Source organism: Coptis chinensis, chromosome 4 (assembly GCF_015680905.1).
Source record: "Coptis chinensis isolate HL-2020 chromosome 4, ASM1568090v1, whole genome shotgun sequence".
Classification (NCBI taxonomy): Eukaryota; Viridiplantae; Streptophyta; class Magnoliopsida; order Ranunculales; family Ranunculaceae; genus Coptis; species Coptis chinensis.
The window spans coordinates 89,935,455-89,942,931 of NC_141459.1; the positions used below are offsets into that span (position 1 = coordinate 89,935,455).

The 7,477-nt window shown below is 36.6% G+C and overlaps 1 long non-coding RNA gene across 1 annotated transcript; it reads left to right on the forward strand.

Moving 5' to 3' along the window:
• The first annotated feature begins 2,902 nt into the window (after positions 1-2,902).
• On the forward strand, positions 2,903-5,970 carry LOC147505542 (uncharacterized). Its single transcript, XR_015220619.1, has 3 exons — positions 2,903-3,015; positions 4,033-4,167; positions 5,647-5,970. It is a non-coding gene; the product is annotated as an uncharacterized LOC147505542 (long non-coding RNA).
• The last annotated feature ends 1,507 nt before the right edge of the window (positions 5,971-7,477 follow it).

Genomic DNA, 7,477 nt, shown 5'->3' on the forward strand with positions numbered 1-7,477 from the left:
ACTAAAATAATGGAAATCGGCCCCGCTTGGGTTGTTCGAACTCGCTTTTTGTTATTGTGGGTTTGTGTTTTTGGTTGTTTGAATCGTTTTTTGTTGTCGTGGGTTTGTATTGGTGGAGAGGAGTGTGGATGTACAAAAGCTATCTTTGGTGCTCTGTAAAAGTGTTAATGGCGGCAAGAGAAAAATCGTCGGTTTATGCTTTGTCTTGTTTTGGTTGAAACTAGACATGGGGTTTTAGGTTGTGATGTTGGTGGGTTGATGGTTGGTGGTTAGCATAGCATAGGGCTGGGGAGCTTGAAGGCTTGACAATGGCGGCCTGGACCGATGTTGGGAGCTGAATTTTTCGGAGTTAGGTAGTAAAGTTTTGGTTGTATTAAAGTGGTGGGGGTTTCCTCAAGGACCAAACCGGCCGGGTTGAAATGGCGATTGGAACTTAGTGGTGGACGCCTATTTGGTACCGGGTTGGTTGAGGTGAGGAACTTCGAGTTTGAGGGTAGCAAAAGATGGGGTTTTTCGGGGTACAAAACCGAGTTGGTTCGGTTTGGGGTGGAGTGCCGGTGAGTGGTGGTGGGTGGCGGAAGCGGTGGAGAAGAGTCACCGGTGAGGGAGGAGAAGAAGACTTGTTGGACGGGTTGGGCTTCACCTTGGTTGTTTTTTGGGGTCCGATTTTAGGTTGTTTTGGTTTGGGCGGATTCTAGTTTAAGTGGTTGGGCCTTAGCTAGTTTAGTGTGTTTTGTTTGGGCCCTTTTCTATTTGTTTTGTATTTTGGACCCGGTTTAAGTTAAGTTTTGGGGCCGATTTTTCTTTGTTTGTTTTCGGGCGAACTTCGGTTGTGCTTTGGGCGATTGATCTAAAAAGTTTTTGGGCCCGTTTCTAATATTGCTTGGGGCCAGTCCATAGGACTTAAAATAGATCTATATGGGTCTTTCAACTTTTAGACTTTCGGGTTCTAAGGTTTGGGCTCGGCCAGTTGGGTCCGAACCATTACCTTAGTCATGAGCCCACGAGCCATGCACATTGACCTTAGCCATGAACCATGGCTACGACCCTGAACCTGTCGAACATGGAAACGACAGTTTGACTTTGACCATGACATGTTGACTTTGACCATGACATGTTGACTTTGACTTTGACCGTTGACCTTTGACCGTTGACTTTGACTGTGGAATGTTGACTTTTCCAGTTTTTCACATATTTGATTATATGGATAAATATAGTAATAATATATTGTCGAACATTATATAACATTGTTTGTCATTATCTAATTAAGATTTGGCGTGAGTAGTGTATAAAAGCATATATATATTGGGCTTTGATTGTGGATCTGGATCGCTTTAATTGTGCTACATTTTATGTTGTAAATTGTATGGACAAATCCAATGCTAAAATGCTGTGAAAGCTTGTATAAATTTGGTTGTCATTTATCTAATTAAGATTTGACGTGGATATTGTGACACTAGGTAATATGTGGGATACATATGTTGAATGCAATAGTTTTGGAGACATAGATTTATATAAACGCTCCATTATTATATATGTGAGATACTACTATGAGGTAGTATAGTATTTGTGGATATTTCCCACGGGATTGTGGCGTAGTGCAATAATATATTGGCACGTGAAAGAATGAAAGTGGTTATGAGATATAATTGAGATATTTCTAAATATTGTGGCTTAGTGCAATAAGGTATTTGACCTGCACGTGATATAGTGGAATTGCTATGAGTCATTAATGTATGACACCGGAATAAATTACGTAACGAAAATCCTAGAACCTGACTACCACAACTCATGTGATTGGCCCTTCTGGTGTTTCAGTTAATCTGAATGGCCTTCGGGCGTAAGTAATGTGATTGGCCCTCCTGGCGTTTCAGTAAAGCTGAATGGCCCTCCTGGCGTAGCCAAATAGTGGCTTGATTATTCCGTTCGCAAAATAGAACGATGACGCGCGATATTTTATGCCGAATAGTGGCATTACTTACATAATTGCTTCCGTGTGAGGATTTACCTGGTGTGCGGCATCCCGCTCAGGGTGGTTACGCACGGAGTGGTTCATTATGTAAGGGGAGGCATGTGGATGTACATGTTCGGCGTTGGGTAGCGATTGTGGTAGCCAGGGAAACTAGGTAAGACATAGATACGACGTGAATTTTAGGGACACGCAAAGAAAGCCTGAAATAATCTAATTATGGTAATATGCTTGGTTGGTTATTTGTTTAGTTAGAACCTAAGGCGCCTCGATGGAGGAACTACATGCCTTATTTATGATGCGTATAGTTTGTTGTGTGGTTAGTGGGAAGTTAAGGCCTCGATGGAGGAACTACCCGCCTTAATTATTGTACTTGAGTATGTCATATTAGTCGCTGAAAGTTAAAGTTCTTCGTGGAGGAACTAACTGCCATTATGGATTATGTATATATTTGTATAAGTATATGTTGTTTTAGAGCTACTCACACCAAAGATTTTTATAATGCTGACCCGATTTGCATGTTTGCTTATCGGGTGTGTTCATTCAATGAACATAGTTGATAAGTTTTGACAGTTTAGTGTTGAAGAAGAGTGGTTGGTTGCTTGTGGTTTTGCGTTAAGCGTTGATCTCGGGATTTGTTTTGTTTTCCCTTTAGGTGATATAGATTTTTAGTTGAGACAAAGTTATTTGTATTTTCATTTGTAATTTTAAATAAAGAGTTATTGGAAAGAGATTTGTAACTTAATCTTATTTGTGAAGTTTTGTAATGAAGAGGACATTTGTATAATAGAAATTTTTATTGGTTTTTAATTATCCGCATATTTTAAACTGTTTATGGGTTTTTGGAAGTGGAGAGTGCGTCACACCTCGGAGATCGAAGAGTCGGGGACAAATAATGTTTTTCCGAATTCTGTCGAAATTCGGGTTGTGACAGCTACAAACTTGGCAAGGAATATATTGCCGTGAACTTATTAGATGACTTTGACAGGTTCATGAAAGTTCCAGATGAATGGGACCCTCCCCAAACCAAGACATACACACCTGGGGTAATCTTTATAATTTGGCTCATGTGCATTATGTAATAAGCATGTCTCTTTGGGTTGGCCATTTCTCTTTTGGAAGAGAAAATCTTGTATTAGGTCCTGTGTTTGATATGAGCGCATTGATATGAAGATTTACATGTATAGTTATATGGTGCTCAAAGGTTTAGTCTCTTAACTTCTTTTTGGAACTTCAAAATGTTCCCTTTTCCTCTTTGTTTGATACTAGAGATTACCTGTGCTTGTAAGCGTTATCACACTGTAGATATAGTTATCTCAATTTATAGACACAGAAGTCTATGGGCTAGAAACTCTGTGTATGCATTTTAAATTCTACAATTGATTTTGGCTTAACTTATTCAGTATACCAAAAAGAAAAACCCTAGAGTCGACTCTGTGACCGCTAGGACCGCTGGCCAAGACATAGAAATATTGACTATGAATCTACATGTTAAGCTAATAATGTCAAAAGTCTAAACACATCTTGAGAAATGAGAATGCATTAAAACTATTGTGTGTCTAAAGCTAATTTTTATTTATATCTTTTAGTGTCGTAAGGCTTCACCCTTTTTTTTTATATATATGTGGGCTAATTATGAGGCGTGTCTTTGATATCTAAATGACTAAATAAGATAATAGTCATGATATTTACGTAGTTGGGCATCCGGTCACCTCTCAGATGGTGTTTATTTAGATTTTTTTTAAAGAACAATGATATATGGGCTTACTTTATGTGGATATGAATACATGATTTTTACATGAAGATATTCTTATCTTTTACTTGGAATGCGAGTGACTATTAGCATCAAGATCGATTTCTTAAATGTTACTTGCGAATTATCACCTTTTTGGGTGGATTTATAGAGGAGTTGCACTATTTTGTATATAGTTCTTTATCATTTAGGAATAATCATAGACATGGCGTATAAAGCTTATTGAAAAATGGTAGTATATAGCGTGTTAAATACTCTTTTAATGTTAAGATACATTTGTTATGAGTATTGCATGTTGTACTTCTTATAGGAAAACTTACAACAATGGCTTACTAACAAAGAACGCGATCATTTTGTTATTCATGTCGTTTCTGACACCGAGGTGCTATGGTATGAGGCGTGCTATGTTATTCATGATTATTAGAGAAAGAGAGTTTAGAAAGAGGTATGTAATTTCTCATATGAGTTTTTTTTTGTTGATCTTTGAGTTTATTATTTTTTATTTTTTATTTATATTTTACAAAAAATGGTTTTGCTATCTCAAAGTGGATTTTTGATTGTCGATTAGTTTCCCAATTTAAGTTTGCTCTATATAATTTGGTTTAATGTAGCTGGTACGGTCATACCTGATGATTCATTACTTTTGTATGATGTGGTTTAGAAGCTCAAGCTCATGAGTATTGTTATTGTGAATATGGTTAAGGTGACTTCAGATCATCATAAAGAAGTGATTAAGGTTGAGATCAGTCCATCATTGAAAGAAAGTGAGTCATTTAAGAAGTTTCTCTATGTCATTGCAAGCTATCCAGGTGATGTCAGGTACTACTGAGAATGTATTCTGTAATAGTTATTTATTTATATTTTTTCAAAAAAAATGAATTCATCTTAAACATTACAAGGAGTCACCTTGGTTCAAGCAGCAAAGTTTACAAGTTTGGTATCGATTGCAAATAGTTTTTGTAATATGTTTATTGCTTTTGTAATAATCTGTTTGCATAAGTTTTTTGGCTTCGATAATGGCTTTGTATAATTGCAATACGTATGTTTTTGTACGACTTTGATAATGTATGTTGTTGTTCAACACTTAACTTAAGACTATTGAAAGTTGTAATTTCTTACGATTTAGTGTACCAATCGCTCTATTGAAAGCCAAATTGTAACATACGCAAACAGTCAATAATTTCAATGTTATATTATTCGTGGTGTGACTCTTCTATTTCTGTCTGCAGCAATGAGTTCTTTATTCATGAAGTGTGTATTAACATGTAATTCCTAATGATCGGTGCAAGAGTTCAATGAAACAAATGTAAAATGACTGAACATCATCTTTCTTCGATCTTGAATTAAAGTATCCCTAAAGGTTCAGTATGTGTTCGCCCTACATTGAATAGTTCCATCACTATTTCGACCTCTCGACATCATTCTCTAACTTTTTCTCCTTGTGGGCTTATAAAATATTAGTATATTTTCTCCTTTTGTAATCCTTTGTACAAATGGATTCAATAAAACTTTGGTTTGATTATTCTCTCACGCTTTCAAGACTTGGTATGAATAATATTGTAACAGATTTTTCATCATTCATTTTATGTTCAACATCACTGTTAGGTGACTTGAGATAGATATTCTTCTTCTCAACGTCATTACCGTACCCTATTGTCTTTTTTTGGTTGTGTGAAGTGTTATGCTCACTTGATCTAGCACCTGTGTCATATATATGTTACTTTTTTTTTTTTTTTTTTTGCACTTTCAACTAATGGAAAAAGGGTTATTACCCAATTAAATTTGATTTGACATCTATCTAAAATTTGCTTGAGTATTCCCCCTGTTGTTAACCAGTCAACGTGATACAAAAGGAAAAAGGTTCTCTAGGTGTGTTGTTCTTTAAACTTCCCATTGAAATGCAATGTGTTCTTTCCATCCATAGATGTTCTTGATCTGAAAGAGTTTGGAGAATCTTGGGAGTCGACTTGCAAGATGAAGCATCGTGATTGATGGTGTCCACTATTGATTTAGGATGGGATCAGAAGCAGATTGTGTATCTCTGTTTGTTTTACAGAGATGCTGAAGTTAGAAAAATAGGTAATTTTTTTTCCTTACCAAGTTTCCCTTACATGCTCATGTTTAGGTGTAGATCGTAGTATTATTGTACTAATGTACCTATGTGTTTTTTATATTGTCGCCAATACTTTTGAGCACCTCATAAAAAATAACTACTAAACCACCCTCTTACTGTTCTAGCTTTCGTAATATTGAGTTGAGAAATATCCTCCCCCCCCCCCCTTTTTGGCTTCGATAATGGCTTCGTATAATTGCAATACGTATGTCGTGACATCGATGACTTGATTTTCCACGGATAAGTATGCGATAGAATCAGGATGCCTTACATCATAACGCGGATACTGTACAATACTGATAGATGTAAAATTTCATGTAATTTGTTGAACTAAGTATAATTAAACGTCCATTCTATCATCGCGAGCCGCATATTATCATTCAAAGTGACTAGCAACCAGCTTAGAATAATTAATCGTAACTTAGTCGCCCCAATTGAAGAACTGTGCACATATCGCAAATGACAGTGTCGTACTCGACTATATTATTTGAAGCCTAAATGTAAAGACCTTCTCAATTATGTCTTTATTTAGCTTCAAGATGACAAAACCAATACTGGAGCCAGACTTATTATGCGAACTATCGGTATAAATCTAGCAATCAGCTGATATATCCGATAAGTATTTCAAGTCATCACCCCCGGGAGGTAATGACAATTAGGGATCGACATGTTCCTCATTAAGTAATGCGTTCGACATAGGAATACCATCAATAAGAAAATCAGCCACTAGCGAAACCAAAGTTTGTCTCTTTTTAACTGTATGAGTGGTAGAGACAATGTTGTAAGCACTAAGGTAACTTGTCCATTCTACGACTCAATCCGTAAATATTGCGAAAAAACTTACAGAGCGGATATTCGATCAGTAGAAACTTCGACTATTCCTTCCTTGGAAAGAAGCTGAAGACATCTAACAGAATGAAACAAGGCCAATGCAATTTTTTCAATGCAAGAATGTCTCCATTCAACTTATATAAGAGTCTTACTAACAAATAATATGAGTCGACAATATCATGTTCGCGATGATCGTCAATAATTGCATCGGGACCTTGAGCTCTTCTAGTATTCGTCATAACTTTTGTAGAACGTGATCGAGGGTGTTGAATAAAAACCACAGACGGCGCCAATTATGTTTCAACTAAATATGATCAAAACACTAAGTGTTGATGAAAGAGACAAAGAACGTAGAAAAGTAATTAGAAAAATGATGGTGATGGGGAGAATGATGAGACTGTACCTTTCGGTTGCCTGCTTACCCAAATTATCAATGGGATCAAGTCTCAAGAACGTAGTTCTGTATGAAAAATAGTTTTGTATTTATATAGGTAGAGTAGAGTGTCCTTGTAGCTCAACTATTCTTGTATCTTAAGTAACTGTGATTGAATATAATTCTCAACTGATAATTATCTCTTTGATAAGAAATGAATCTGGACATAAATTAGCGTACATCAGTGGCAAGCCATGTGGCTAAGGTTTAGCCTTAGACACATGAGTTAATGGGCATGTACATTGATCCATGGTATTGCAAATTGGGTTTTAGCCCTGTTGATTAAACGAATAAAGTGGAGACTCCTACCAATGGACGTTTGCCACGTAGGTGGGGGTCGAAACATTTCTCTTTATGCAGACAAGGCGCGTCAACCTC